We start from the raw sequence: 14,920 nt of genomic DNA on the forward strand, positions 1-14,920 counted from the left end.
TGTCTTTGATAAAGGAGGAAAGAATACACAGTGGAGAAAAGACAGCCTCTTCAATAAGTGGTGCTGGAAAAACTGGACAGCTACATGTAAAAGAATGAAATTAGAACACTCCTTTACACCATACACAAAAATAAACTCAAAATGGATTAAAGACCTAATTGTAAGGCCAGACACTATAAAACTCTTAGAGGAAAACATAGGCAGAACACTCTATGACATAAATCACAGCAAGATCCTTTTTCACCCACCTCCTAGAGAAATGGAAATAAAAACAAAAATAAACAAATGGGAACTGATGAAACCTAAAAGCTTTTTCACAACAAAGGAAACCATGAACAAGAGGAAAAGACAACCCTCAGAGTGGGAGAAAATATTTGCAAATGAAGCAACTGACAAAGGATTCATCTGCAAAATTTACATGTATCTCAATATCAAAGAAACAAACAACCCAATCCAAAAATGGTCAGAAGACCTAAATAGACATTTCTCCAAAGAAGATATACAGATTGCCAATGAACACATGAAAGGATGCTCAACATCACTAATCATTAGAGAAATGCAAATCAAAACTACAATGTGGTATCACCTCACACCAGTCAGAATGGCCATCATCAAAAAATCTACAAACAATAAATGCTGGAGAGGGTGTGGAGAAATGGGAACCCTCTTGCACTGTTGCTGGGAATGTAAAGTGATACAGCCACTATGGAAAACAGTATGGAGGTTCCTTAAAAACTAACAATAGAACTACCATATGACCCAGCAATCTCACTACTGGGTATATACCCTGAGAAAATCATAATTCAAAAAGTGTCATGTACCACAGTGTTCACTGCAGCTCTATTTACAATAGCCAGGACATGGAAGCAACCTAAATGTCCATCGACAGATGAATGGATAAAGAAGATGTGGCACATATATACAATGCAATATTACTCAGCCATAAAAAGAAACGAAATTGAGTTATTTGTAGTGAGGTGGAGGGACCTAGAGTCTGTCATACAGAGTGAAGTAAGTCAGAAAGAGAAAAACCAATACCATATGCTAACACATATATATGGAATCTAAAAAACCAAAAAAAATAGTCATGAAGAATCTAAGGGCAAGATGGGAATAAAGATGCAGACCTACTAGAGAATGGACTTGAGGATATGGGGAGGGGAAAGGGTAAGCTGGGACAAAGTGAGAGAGTGGCATGGACATATACACTACCAAGTGTAAAATAGATAGCTAGTGGGAAGCAGCCGCATAGCACAGGGAGATCAGCTCGGTGTTTTGTGACCCCCTAGACGGGTTGGATAGGGAGGGGGGGTGGGAGGGAGACGCAAGAGGGAAGAGATACGGGGATATATGTATATGTATAACTGATTCACTTTGTTATAAAGCAGAAACTAACACACCATTGTAAAGCAATTATACTCCAATAAAGATATTAATAATAATAAATAAATAATAAATAAAATAAAATAGCAGTTGCCAAACTCTCTGGTCTCCAGTCCACTTACCTACATTCTTAATTATTGAGAATTCCAAATAGCCTTTGTTTATATGAGTTACATCTATTAATATTTATCATATCACAAATTTAAACAAATGTTTATTTACTCTATTAAATTAATTTTAAATAATAAACCCATTACATATTAATAAATTTTATGAAAAATAACTATTTTCTAAAACAAATAAAAAAGTCAGTATTCAGGGGCTTCCCTGGTGGCACAGTGGTTAAGAATCCGCCTGCCAATGCGGGGGACAGGGTTCGAGCCCTGGTCCAGGAAGATCCCACATGCCATGGAGCAACTAAGCCTGTGCACCACAACTACTGAGCCTGCGCTCTAGAGCCCGTGAGCCACAACTACTGAGCCCATGTGAGCCACAACTACTGAGCCCACGTGAGCCACAACTACTGAGCTCACGTGCCACAACTACTGAAGCCCGCGCACCTAGAGCCCGTGCTCTGCAACAGGAGAGGCCACTGCAATGAGAAGCCCGTGCACCACAACGAAGAGTAGCTCCCGCTCACTGCAACTAGAGAAAGCCCGCGCACAGCAGTAAAGACCCAACGCAGCCAAAAATAAAATAAATAAAAAATTTTAAAAAGTCAGTATTCAGAGTGACACTGTTTTCCATTTTTGCAAATTTCTTTAACGTCCAGCTTAAGAGAAGCCAGCTGAATTCTCATATCTGCTTCTGCATTCAATCATTGTGATATGTTGTTTTGGTTAACGCTTATGAAGAAAATATGCCTCACACAGATAATTGGAAAAGAAAAGACTATTTTAATGGCCCTTTTAGATAATGATGGATATTCTTCTTTCATTCAACACCAAAATGCAACAAATGGCAATTCCTAAAGGTTAGCTGCAATGTGGAATCTGAAACTGTATCAGTGAACTTCTTGGCTCTGCTATTGGTCCATATTGTGCTTTGAATGGATCTCCTACCCATGCATGATTTGTAACATCATGCATTGGTCATCTGGAAAAACACTGGTTCAATGATTTATACGGACCTTCCCAATGTTGATACATTTCTTTACACAATGTATTTTTAAAAATCACATTGCTAAATCTCATCACCAATCTCATCAGAAAAATCTTTAAGTACTGGGAAGCTGGCAAGCCCATGGTGGCAGATACTAGTTTTCCAAAAATCTAATTTTCACTTGAAAGATCATATTTTTATCATTGGCAACAAATAGTTATTTTCCTTGAGTGGCAGGCTCACTTCACTTATTTTCAAGGAAATGTCTGCCAAATATCCAAGTCTAAGTAACTACAGTTTACCTATCAGTCATTCTTTTAAGTAAAAATAAAAAAGCAGATAGTTTAGTGTGCAGCTCAATCAACAAGTGCTTTTCCTAGAGATGAACCTTGTACGCTGATTGCAGAAGAACTTTATGCACACTTCCATTTAATCACACCGAATACTGAAAAGACATGCACACCAGGGTAGATATTTTAAAAATTAAAACTGCTTCACCAAGGATATTCTTAAGAGAAACTGGCATTTTTTCTTTTTTTTTTTTTTTTTTGCGGTACGCGGGCTTCTCACCGTCGTGGCCTCTCCCACCGCAGAGCACAGGCTCCGGTCACGCAGGCTCAGCGGCCATGGCTCACAGGCCTAGCCGCTCCGCGGCATGTGGGATCTTCCCGGACTGGGGCACGAACCCGCGTGCCCCGCATCGGCAGGCGGACCCTCAACCACTGCGCCACCAGGGAAGCCCCTGAAACTGGCATTTTTTCAAATGCTTAACGTGTGTTTGGTGCCACTGCCTTGACTCAAGCTAAAGTGCCAGCAGTTTACCCACCACTGCTTCCCTACCATCAGTGCAAATGTCAACACAGTACAAGGGCACATAATGTCTCAATTTTATTATGTGAATAATTTTGATTTCATGAACCCCTAGAAGATAAGGGTCATGGGGACCCCCAAGAGTCCGTGGACCACACTTTGGAAAATACCATTTTAAAAGATTGTGAAGTAGGATGAATTTTAATAACTGAAAAATACATTTCATAAAACCTTCTAAATGAAGGAGACTATCAAGTCATCTAGCTTATTCTTTCAAAAGGGGCTGTATCAGACTTCCCCCTGCAGTAGGCTCAGGCCTACTAAATATATATTGAGTGGGGCCCTACCTTTAAAAAGCACCCTGGGAGTCTGAGTTGTTGTCAGTTTTACAAAGCACTGACGTAGTCTATGCTACTCCACATGCTTCACTTTACGAATTACCAAAAAGATAGTGAAACAAATTGCAATGTCAAGAATATATGAAACTAATTTAAAAGATTAATTACATAGAAGTTATGCCATTTTTCTTACTATTAGCCAGCTGCTTAATTTCAACATCTATACACATAAAATTCTTCCTTCAACTAGTTTTGGTAGGAGACCTCTATGACACAGATGCACCTAGTGTGCTTATGTACAGTAATCCTTTCACCAGATGATTCAATGACTGGCCACATACTGATATCAAATGCTCCAGAATTCACTAGTGAATACCGCCGATAAATAACCTTAATCCAGTCTTAACGTTTAGAAATACATTTTGACTTGAAAAAGACCTGAATTACATACATTAAGATACAAAAATCATACCTTACTACATACCAAAGACAAAATATTCAGTAGAAGTCTTTTTTTTGACATCATAAATATGATTTGCATTCTAAACATGCAGATTGGGGTTTGATGAACCCCAATGAATTTTAAGTAAATTACTCCAGCGCACCAATGATCGCAAAGTAAAGCTTGTACTGTATCAAAACAAATGAAGCAATAAAGATAAGCACACTAAAATATCCAAAGGCTTTAAAATCAAGAGGTCTTTTTTCTTTTTTTAACAATACAGATTCCCATGCCTCCTGCACTCCATTCTCATCCTGAATCTGTGTGTTTTGGAATGGGACAAAGAATATTTTGTTCTATTTTTTTAAAATAGCTCTTCCAGAGACGCAGATGCAACTACTTGTAGATCAGCACTTATGAACTACTTCAAGTAATACATTGATAAATGGGGAACTGAACATGCCCCTCTAGATGATCTCTAAAGAACTGCTAACTAGTTGGGCTCGTTGAGCAACTGTCTCACAGTGTGTAAGTTAACCTCTGATAGTAAAACCTAAATCAATGCAACTTGCTTCTCAGGAACCAGCAAAGTGACCAGTTAATTGATGCCTAGAAAATGTGACGGTTTCCAAGCAGATTAACCTCTAGGAAGATCAAATTCCCACTGGGAGTTTAGATGCAAAGTTTGGCACCTAAACAAAGTCTTTAGTCTTTAAAAGGAACCCAGATAAGCATTTTAGAATATGTCAAAATATCAACTTCCTATTTGGGATAGCAATGATAAACCAACTTTGCATCAGGAGAGATATAGCTTCCTATAACTTGCCACCAGACAATTCAAATTAATTGAAAAATGAAGAAAGAGATTCAAAGAGGAGAGAGACAGAGGGACAGATTTGGAAACAAAACAAATGTGGCAATACCTTCAAGGAACCCATTAAGTCGGAAGTGAGATAATTATATCACGCATGTGTATATCACTGTATTAAAGAATGTAAAGCTGACACAAATGAAACAGTTAAAAAAAAAAAAAAAAGAAGTTAGAGGACCCTAATAGCTCAACAATTTCGGAACTCTGATCTGGCTGCACCCCAAGCCATTTGAGTCACAATTTCTGGAGGTGGGTTCCAGCCATCGGTATTTTGTAAAGCTCCCCAAGAGATTTCAAAATGTAGCCGAGGTTGAGAACCACTGCCCTAAACCTTGGGAGTGAAAAAGCAATAAAAAGACGAACCCCACACAGTTACAAGTTTTCCAAACCGCAAACAATTCTCATTTAAAATGTAAATAATGAAGTACAGTCTTTAAGCTTAAAGGTATTTACAATTATCACCAACTTTAAATTAAGATGTAAAAACAGGCACTCTTTACAATCTCTAGTAGCTATCTGACCTAAAATCTGCAGTAGTAAACAATCAAGACTTAAATTATAAGATTCTGATGACCTATCATCTTAGTTTTACATAAGTAAGTACTACCCTAGTTTTTATCCACTGTCATGGTTAAAACAAATTTTCCTGGATGCCAAGTACACCACGTAATAGTGTCAAGGTGACACAACCTAAAATATCTTGTTTTAGAAACTGGAATTTAGCCACATTTCCTATCACCAAAATTACACATATTAGGATGAGAAAAAAAATCCAAAAATTCTAAATCTGACTCATTATTAAGCATATGTTTTTGCATATTATGATGCTAATAGTACCATACTAAAAGTTGCTCAAATGAATAATATCTAGACATATTTGTCAACTGTTTGAATTTCTCTTTTTAAAACAATTGAATCTTCATCAACTGTGGAACAAAAAACCCAAAATTTGATAATTTAACAAAGTGGTATTAAATTCTGTGTTATGCTGATCTAACTCCTTTAACTTTAGTGTAGAAAATAATGAAATCAATCAAACTCATTTCAGTCAATTAGTTTTATACATGATTGTCACCTCACCTTTAATCATTACTGAAACAAAAGAAAAATTTCTGCCTAACTACACTATCTTCTAGGGGAAAAAAAGGAAATCCAAACATATACAACGAGCAGGGAAACGGCCAACGTGTTTAAAGAACGATTCACTCTAAAATCACTGAATAAAAAAATGAAAAAAAAGTTAGGTATAAGCTAGAAGGCGACACAACAGAACTGAAATAAGTAAAGCTTAAACATAAGAAAAATAATGTATGTTCTCACCAAAAGAGACAAAATTTTAGATGAGACTAAATATGCATTTTAATTGTAATGAGTGAGGCAGATCCTGTAGGGTTAACTGCCCTAGTAGAGGCCTCAGCACTTCACAGCTCAATTAGAATAGTGTCTAATGATGTTACTATAACACCGGCTCGATCAGAAAAAACAGCTTCAAAGCCAGAGAGCTGGAGTGTGACTGGACAGCATAAATTAGTTTAATACTTGCTCTTTAATTTGGGGGGAAAAATCTGAAGGGGAATGCAGAAAAATTAATTCACACACAAATGGTGAAACAGCTCAACTAAAATGTAGCTTAAGAAAGTGAAGTATAGGTTTTTAGAAATAAGATTTGCTGCTTCCTAGCATAAGTAGAATTGCTTTGAGCAGCAAAGACTTCGGAAAAGGTCAATGATGCATACAAAACTTACTCTGAAAAATTTCAAAGTGACTTTCTCAGCACAAGTTTTCATTAAATCTGAAACGGGTTTGCAGTTTTTTCTACACTCGCTCATATCGAAGAAACTTAGCTAAACATAGAAGTTTCTACTTAGGCACTCCCACTTCAAAAATAAAAAAATTAAGATGCAATACCTCCTTAAAGCAACCTCACCCAAAAACCTGGAAAGCAAAGAAAAAGTCACTTCTATTAATAGACTCACAAAATGTTATATAAATTTTCTCTAGAACAACTCTTAGTTTTAATTCCAACAACTTATACCTACATAATTCATCACCACCCTTAGACCTAAAGATACTCCAAATTTTAAACGCTTGGCCTACCTGTATTACACTTGTACTGTAACAAACTCAAAATCATAACATTATGGGAGAAACACTGTAACTAAAAAATCATATTTTAAGATGTTAATTATATCAATCATTTACAACTTGAAATGTCACGTACTAACCATATCAGAACTTTGCAAAAGAGAAAATAAGTCTTTAGCAGAAAAAGAAAAATTGCACATTAGAACTCCCCAGGCTATATTTCAGCTGAAATATAGTCTAAGAACAGCTTAGCAAAGACAATTTATGAAAACTACAATAAAAACTATTCAAGTGCAACGTTCTAAATCTAATTAACACCCGAATAGTCAAACTGCTACTGGGACTAAAAGGATGCTAATTCTTGCAAAACTCAAATGTTGTTAAAAATCAGCCAAGACAACATGCTTTCACAAAGCCAATTGAGGCTAATTAAAATGATTCCCCATTATCTTATACTTATTATTCCTAAATAACTGGCAGTTTCACCTTAAACTACAGTCCAAAGACTAAAGACGTTAAGAAACTAAATTCAAAATAAACTATTTGAAAATAGGCAAATATATTTTTTAATTTTACTAGGGTTTTCGCGGGGGGGGGGGAATAACTATCAATTTTCAATAGGGTTTTTTTTAAACCTCTCTATCCCCCCCCAAAAAAAAACCGTTCAAGTTAACAAAACACACCAATTTCTTTGAAAATCTTTAAAAATCTAGCTTAAGGAATCGTAACAGCAGTTTGGGGCATGTGATGGAGCCACCGCCCTACACACCCCATACAAATTTCACGCTCAGTACTTGTAGTCCTAGCAATAAGATAAACTATGTCTTTTATTTTTCATTAGGAGTGCGGCGGGCGAGTGTCAGCTGCTAAGAATGTTTCCTGCATACCGCCATCACCCACAATACTCAAAAAATAAGTAAACAAACCAAAGCCAGAAACATAACTGGAATGCCTCAACCAGGAAGAGAAAATAAGGGACAAAGAGAAAACAAAAATTTGCTTGAGAAAAGAAATTAAGACAAACCATTTACAACTTTCATTTAGACCTAAGGCAGTACACTCCGACCCGACTCGCTCGGCCAGGAGGGACACTGAAACTACTCAGAACAACAAAGAGCAGCGGCGGCCGCTGCAAGAGTCCCAGTCCGAGTTCAACTTGATTCCGCGACAAACTGCGAAGGGAGTTCGGGGCCGGAGGACCGACCCCGGAGACCGACGGACGCGAGGCACCACGGCTCGGTCCGACCCGCGCCGGGGCCGTCGGCCCGTCAGGCTGCCGCGCTGGTTCCCCGGGCCGGCCCGCCGGCCTCCCGCGCGCTACACGCCGCCGCCGCCGCCGGGAGCCCGCCCCGGGGCGGGGAAGCCGCGGGCGGGGTGCGCGGGCCCGGTCGGGAGAAGGGGAGGGACATGGCGCGTTACCTGGGCTCGGGCGACGGCGAGGGGCGTCCGCTCTCCCGCGGCGGTTCGTCCGCGGGGGCGCCGGCCCCGTCCCTCCCCCGGCGGCCCGGAGCGCTCCTCGGCCCCCGCGCTGAGGCGTCCGGGCCAGGCCGCCCCTCCTCGGCGCCGCGCCGCTGCCCGCGCGGGCCGGGCCGCCTCGAGCTCCCGGGCCGCCCCGCGGCAGGGAGCCCCTCTCGCGGGGCGCCCGGCTCCCCGCACCCGCTCCCGCTCCCTGGGCGGCCGTGCAGCCGAGGAGAGGGCGGGAAGGGCCTCCGGAGGAGAGCGGGCGGCCGCGAACGCGGGCTCCGCCACCCGAGCCACTCCGTTACCGCAGCGGCGGCGACGACCAGGGCCGTGTTGTTGCTGCCAACTTGTCGAGAGGACACTGAGCATGCGCGCGCAGAGACCACATCCGGGTAATTTCAGGGTTTGGCCCTTTTCTCCCTCAGCTTTCCTTTCTCTTGGCTGCCCCCGCCTCCAGCCGGAGTGACGAGGGTCGTTCTGCGCAGGCGCCCGCGGGGCAGCACAGTCGGCGGGGAGCCCCGAGTCCCAACCTGGGATCGCCCTGGCCGAGGGCGCTTCCCGCAAAGGTCGGGGGAAAGGCTGCTTGGAGGGAGTGGTCATCAGACAAATGGGCGTCCCTTTGCTAAAAAGTACCCAAGCAGCGCGGGAGAACTCGGCGTGTAGTGGGTGTCCAGTAAGTTTATAAATAGCGATCAAAAGGGCCTCGTTTATGAGGACCAGCGTGGGCACAAAAATTAGACTTTAATAGCTTGCTCTGGGGAGAAGGTGGTTGTAGCGGTTTAGTACTTTGGAAAGAGACTAGGATGACTGCAGCCCTGGGTCACTAAATCCAAAGGTGTTTAAACCCTTGAGATGCCTTCTTAGGTTGAAAAGGTGCGCAGGCCAATCATGGAACCATAGATTTGAGAGCCTGGACAGGTGTTACGAAAAGTCGGTGGTTCCTGTTGGAAGAGATTTAGTCAGACCTCGGAGTTGGAAGGGACTTTCAATGTCCTACAAGACACCTGTTAACTAGGTTACCAGCTGGGTAGGGAAAGGTGTAAACTCTGCTCTTGACTTTATACTTCTTTTATTTGAAAATTTTACAGGATGAATGCATTTATTTGATATTTTTAAAATTTCAGAAAACACATACTAATTACATATATATTTTTTCACCAACCAGGAAATATTTCTGTTGGGGTCCCACCAAGACTAATTACTGTCGGAAGGCTCTTAAGTCTTGTCGCCCAGAAACTGTCTATTCCCCCACCCTAATCCCATGCTGTCCTCTCTTTCACAGCTTGGGCTCCTTCTTCTTCTGCACGACAGCCTCTAAAACTGTGTCTTCAACCTGGTGTTCCCTGGGGTTTATGAAGACTTTCCAAGACTAGTTTTAAGGGAATTCATTTCCAGATGCCTCACTGCAATGTGTACTATAGTCTAAAATTGCTCAGCTTGGGACTTCCCTGGCAGTCCAGTGGTTAACACTCCATGCTCCGAATGCAGGGGGCACGGGTTCGATCCCTGGTGGGGGAACTGAGATCCCGCATGCCACATGCGGGCAAAGATTTAGAAAAAAAAAAATTGCTCAGCTTGAGAAAGCACCTGAAGACACAGCATCCCCCTTTCAAAACTGTTCTACTCCCGCCGTCCAACCAAAGTAAAAACTCTCACCCATTACTAAGGCGCATCGATCCAAGATGTAAAAAACCTCCAGGACAATTCAGAGGAACAAGTCAGAAATTGGTGACTGTGCTGAGAAAGTGAATGACTCAAAGCGAATGGTTATAAGTTATCTTGCAAGTCAGGTGGTTTTCAGCTATTTGCTATCAACAAAATTGAAGGAAAACCTAACTATGTGATTTGATAATAGATCAACATGTGATATTTGGCAGTATACCTCAGAAGGAGTTAAAAGAATTGATAACATTGCTATATCTGAACTTCCATTCCTATCTCTCGCAATTATCTATACACATGCATACTCTGTTGGCCAGAAGCAAATCACAAGTCCCACCCCCACTCAGGGGAAGGAGACCACACAGGACAAGAACACCTGGAGGCAGGATCATATGGGGCCACATTATATGGGGCCATATTTATTTATTCAAAGGACAATTCCTATAAGCTCAACCTCCTCAGAATTTCTTCAGGTTCCGTTGCCTCCTTGTTTAAGGGAAACCTGACTTTCCCCTGGGGCACTGCTTCCCCTCCCCCTCTCAAGTCGTAGGTCCTGTATTTTCAACCATGAGCCTCATAGACTGGGCCTGGAGGTGAGGTAGGCCTCCTGCTTGCTCCTCCACAATGCTTCCAGACCATCCCTCTCTCTCCTCCCCATTAACCTGCAGCTTTAAATCTTGTCATTCAGCATCCCTCATCATTGCTCTCATTCCTCTTCATTTTTTCATCATTTGCTCTTGTCAGTCACTCCAGTACCATTTCAGTCTTAATCCTAAGCGGTTATAATATATACCCGATAATCATCCCCATTCCCTGCCCTCTCAGTTCCTTGACGTCTCCTCCAAGGATCTTGTCCTACCCTAACTCAGCCACTTATTCACTTGGCATAATCACGAGAGCCTCATCAAACTCAATAACTTCTTCACAGTTTCAAGCCCCTCACACTCTGAACAGCCCCCCCTATTTCCATATTTCCCTGTAGTACTCGAACTCCAACGACTCTGCAATCCACTTATCCTCTCTCCCATCCTTACCCAGCTTACACTCCTGGTCAGTCATTACAATCACTCCCTGGCACACCACACCCTCAACCCCCTTTCCTCTTCCCCCTTTGCCGTGCTTACTGGGCAAAACCACAATCCTGATTGAAGCCAGCTCTCCATCTACTTCACATCAGCCCCCGTACATCTGAATGTGGCTAAAGAAAAACACAATCACGCTGGCTAGTTTCACTTTAATTTCATCACCTGGAACTTCAAGTGGGTCCTTAGTGCTGCCCAGGAATTCTACTTCCCTCCTCCATTCTTCTGGATGTCATACCTCTCTGTCCTCCAACCTGTACCTCCTTCCCTCTCATCCTTGTTTTTGATTCATAATCTTGTTTCCTATTCCAGTGAGAAAGTTGAAGCAATGACACGAAAACTTACACAGAATCTCGCCATCTCATCTACCCATACCCACATACCAGCATCTGTAACCTGTTCTCCACCTTCCCTTCCATTACGTAGGTGAATTTTCCATGCTGCCAGCTAAAGCCAGTCCCTCTGCTAAGGCAATAGACCCCAATATCATCTTGCTTAATCAAGGGTGTCACCATCACTCCACCAATTATCCTCCCTCCTCTATCTTATCAATGTTTCCCTCTCTACTGGGTGATTCCCATAAACTTTTATAAGCAGCTGTTATTTCTCCAGTCCTACAAAATCTTCTCTTTGACCCACTTCCACTGGCAGTAACTGCCCATTTCTCTGCTTCCTTTGCAACGAAACTCCTAAAAGAGTTTTCTGTGCTGTCTCTAGTTCTTCTCCCATTCTAGAGCAACAAAATACATAACATATGATACATTTAATATAAAGTTGAAAAACATGCCAAATATGATGTATATGTTAAGACTACATACATAGGTAATAGAATCATAACAACACACATGAGATTACATATGTGACATATTTTAGGTCTTCAGCTGAGAGGGTCTCCCACCCTCTCTTAAACCCACTCCATTCATGCTTTCATCCTTATCACTTTGTCAAAACTGTTCTTGTCAAGGTCAACAATGAACTTCACATTGCCTAAGTCCAATGACCTATTCTCAATTATCATCTTAAATTGACCTCTTTGTAACAACTGATACAGCTAACCACTTGATTCACCTTTTTTTTTTTTTTAACTACACCTTCTTGGTTTTCTTCCTCGTCACTTCATCAGATCCCTCATTCCCTTACTTCTTTCTTCTTTGTTGATTCCATCTCTTCTCCCAGACCTTGTAATGACTCAGGGCTCATTCCTTGGATTTCTTCTCTTTTCTATCTCTACTCACCTTTCATTGGTGATCTAATCAGGCCTCCTGACTTTCAGTACCATCTAAGATACATGAGACCATCATATATGATGACAACTCCCAAATTTATATCTTCAGCTCAGACCTCTCATTTAAATTCCAGATTATGATACCCAGCAGCCTACTGCACATCTCCTCCCTCAAATCTGTTCAGCCCAACAACCTCCCTGTCTCAGTTGATGACAAGTCCACCCTTCAAGTTGCTCAGATCAAAAGCCCTGGAGTCATGCTGGACTTCCCTCTTTCTTATACATCCCATGTCTAGTCCAGAGTCAGAATATTCCTCACCACCTCCACTGCTTCCCCTGGTCTGTTCCACCATCATCTCATGCTTGGGTTAGTCTTCTAAAAGCTCTCCCTGCTTTCATGCTTGCCCCTTAGATTCTATTCTCAACATAATGGCCAGAGTGATCCTCCTAAAATACAAGTCAGATCATATCATTCCTCTGCTTAAATCCCTGCAATGGCTCCTCATTTCACTCAGAGTAAAAGTCTGTATCCTTAAAATAGTCTCCAGGGTTCTATGAGATCTACACCGTCACCACCCTTCTGATCATTACCTCTCTAATCGCATCTCCTGTTACTCTTCTCCTGGGTGACTCTGCTGTAGACTTACTGACCTCCTAGCTGACCCTAGAAGACACCAGCCAGGTTCCCAAGGTAGGACCTTTGCATTAGCTGTTTCCTCTGCCTGGAACACACGTTTCCCCAGATATCTGCATTGCTAATTCCCTCACTTACTTTAGTCAAATGTCATCTTCTCAGTGAGGCCCACCCTGACCTTTTTGAAATCACAACCTATTCTGAACCCTCATTCTACACCCCAGATCACGCTTACCCTGCTCTATCTTTTCCCATAGCTCTTATCTTCTAACATACTGTCTTATTTACTTATGTGTTATGCTTAGTGCTTATTGTCTCTCATCTCCCCCTAGAATGAAAGCTCCACAAGAGCAGGGATTTATCTGTAGTGTTTACTAAGTTATCCCAAGTGCCTAGAGTTCCTATTGACATATAGGAGGTGCTCAATAAATATTTGTTGAATGAATGAACAAGGTGTTTCATGCTTCTATCCATACAAGTGGAAATGAGAAATAGAGTTGACTCTGAACCCTATTTTATTCTGGCAAAAATATTCTACACTTTAATGGTTGATCAAAATTCATAGTATGTAATTTAGATAAATTAGATATTCAAAATTGAACCAAAAGAATAACAAAATTATATTGGTAATACAATTGAGATAAATGTTTTAAACTTAGAGACTCAAAGTTTTTTTTATTTTTATTTTTATAGGGAAATAAAATAGGCTGATCAATAAAAGACTTTCCAGCCTAAAATACTACATTAAAATGTTCCGGGGCAAGTGGAATGGAAATATAAGATAAAGAGATAAAGAATGATGTTAAACTTCTTTTAAAGAAATGCTTTTTATGTATTTTTTAAATGGATGATAGATGCATCGTGATATTTAGATTCCCTTGGATACACTTAAAGAATGATGTAACAATCTTATTTTTAAATGCCAGTACCTATAATATGCCAAAAATAACAAACTTTGCCATTATTTAAACTTAAGATGAAACATTTTACATATGACCTTTAAAAATACAAGAAGAAACATAGTTTGTCAAATTTCTTTTAGGAGGTAAGCAAGAAATTTTGAAGACCACAGCCCCCAAAGGATCCAAGCTACCACCTTTCCTGAGACCTCCCTGGGTGAAACGTCTCAATTCCCAGATCCATCTCTGTCCTGGGCAGGCAAAGGCTTGAAAGCTTTCTTTCCCTTTTGTTTTCTTTGATGGCTCCACCTCCGGTGAACTGGAGCTTCCCCAGGGTGAGGAGAATACAGAGTTTTAACCTTTTCATCCCAGAGATGGAGACAGAGAGCTCTCACCTCCTGTACTGCCCACCTAGGAAGGAATAGAATAATATACAGTATTCTTGTGGAAATGACATAGCAATTAACAGCCCCAGGCAAGAGGTAGTACATGATCATTTTGGGGTTAACCCAGTGTTTTGGTATTTTTTTTTACAATTATCCAAGTTGCCTTTGATGATCACTTAACATTGATTAACCTGAACACTGTGTTTCCCACATTCCTAAAAGCACTATAGTAAACTCTGTCATCTCCTCTGGCTTAAAGTGTAGGAAGTTATGCCTGAGGCTGACTGATGTGCATTTGACTATCTGGTGATTTGTTGTTTTAGCTTTAGAGGCGGCCAAAGCCAGGCTTGATGAGGAAGGGAGAAGATGGTGGAGCCAAGGCTCCAGTTCCTTGCTTGCTTTTGCTCTTTCTTTCTTTTCCTTTCTTTTCTTTTCTTTTCTCTCTCTCTTTCTTTTCTTTCGCTTTCTTTTCTTTCTCCCCTTCCTTCCTTCCTTCCTTCTTTCCTTCCTTCCTTCCTTCCTTCCTTCCTTCCTTCCTTCC

At 41.2% G+C, this 14,920-nt stretch overlaps 1 protein-coding gene across 2 annotated transcripts in view; it reads right to left on the reverse strand.

Annotated features, from left to right (window-relative positions):
* The window catches only part of SMAD4 (SMAD family member 4), a 59,283-nt gene extending 50,703 nt beyond the window's left edge, over positions 1-8,580 (reverse strand). For both annotated transcript variants that reach the window (XR_003793988.1, XM_029225660.1), the window contains exon 1: positions 8,450-8,580. The gene's annotated coding sequence lies outside the window, so the exon portion shown is untranslated. The remainder of the gene's footprint in view (positions 1-8,449) is intronic.
* Between the last annotated feature and the right edge of the window lie 6,340 nt (positions 8,581-14,920).

The sequence above is a fragment of the Monodon monoceros genome, unplaced genomic scaffold (assembly GCF_005190385.1).
Source record: "Monodon monoceros isolate NGI ecotype Baffin Bay Population unplaced genomic scaffold, NGI_Narwhal_1 Super_Scaffold_1, whole genome shotgun sequence".
NCBI classification, from domain to species: domain Eukaryota; kingdom Metazoa; phylum Chordata; class Mammalia; order Artiodactyla; family Monodontidae; genus Monodon; species Monodon monoceros.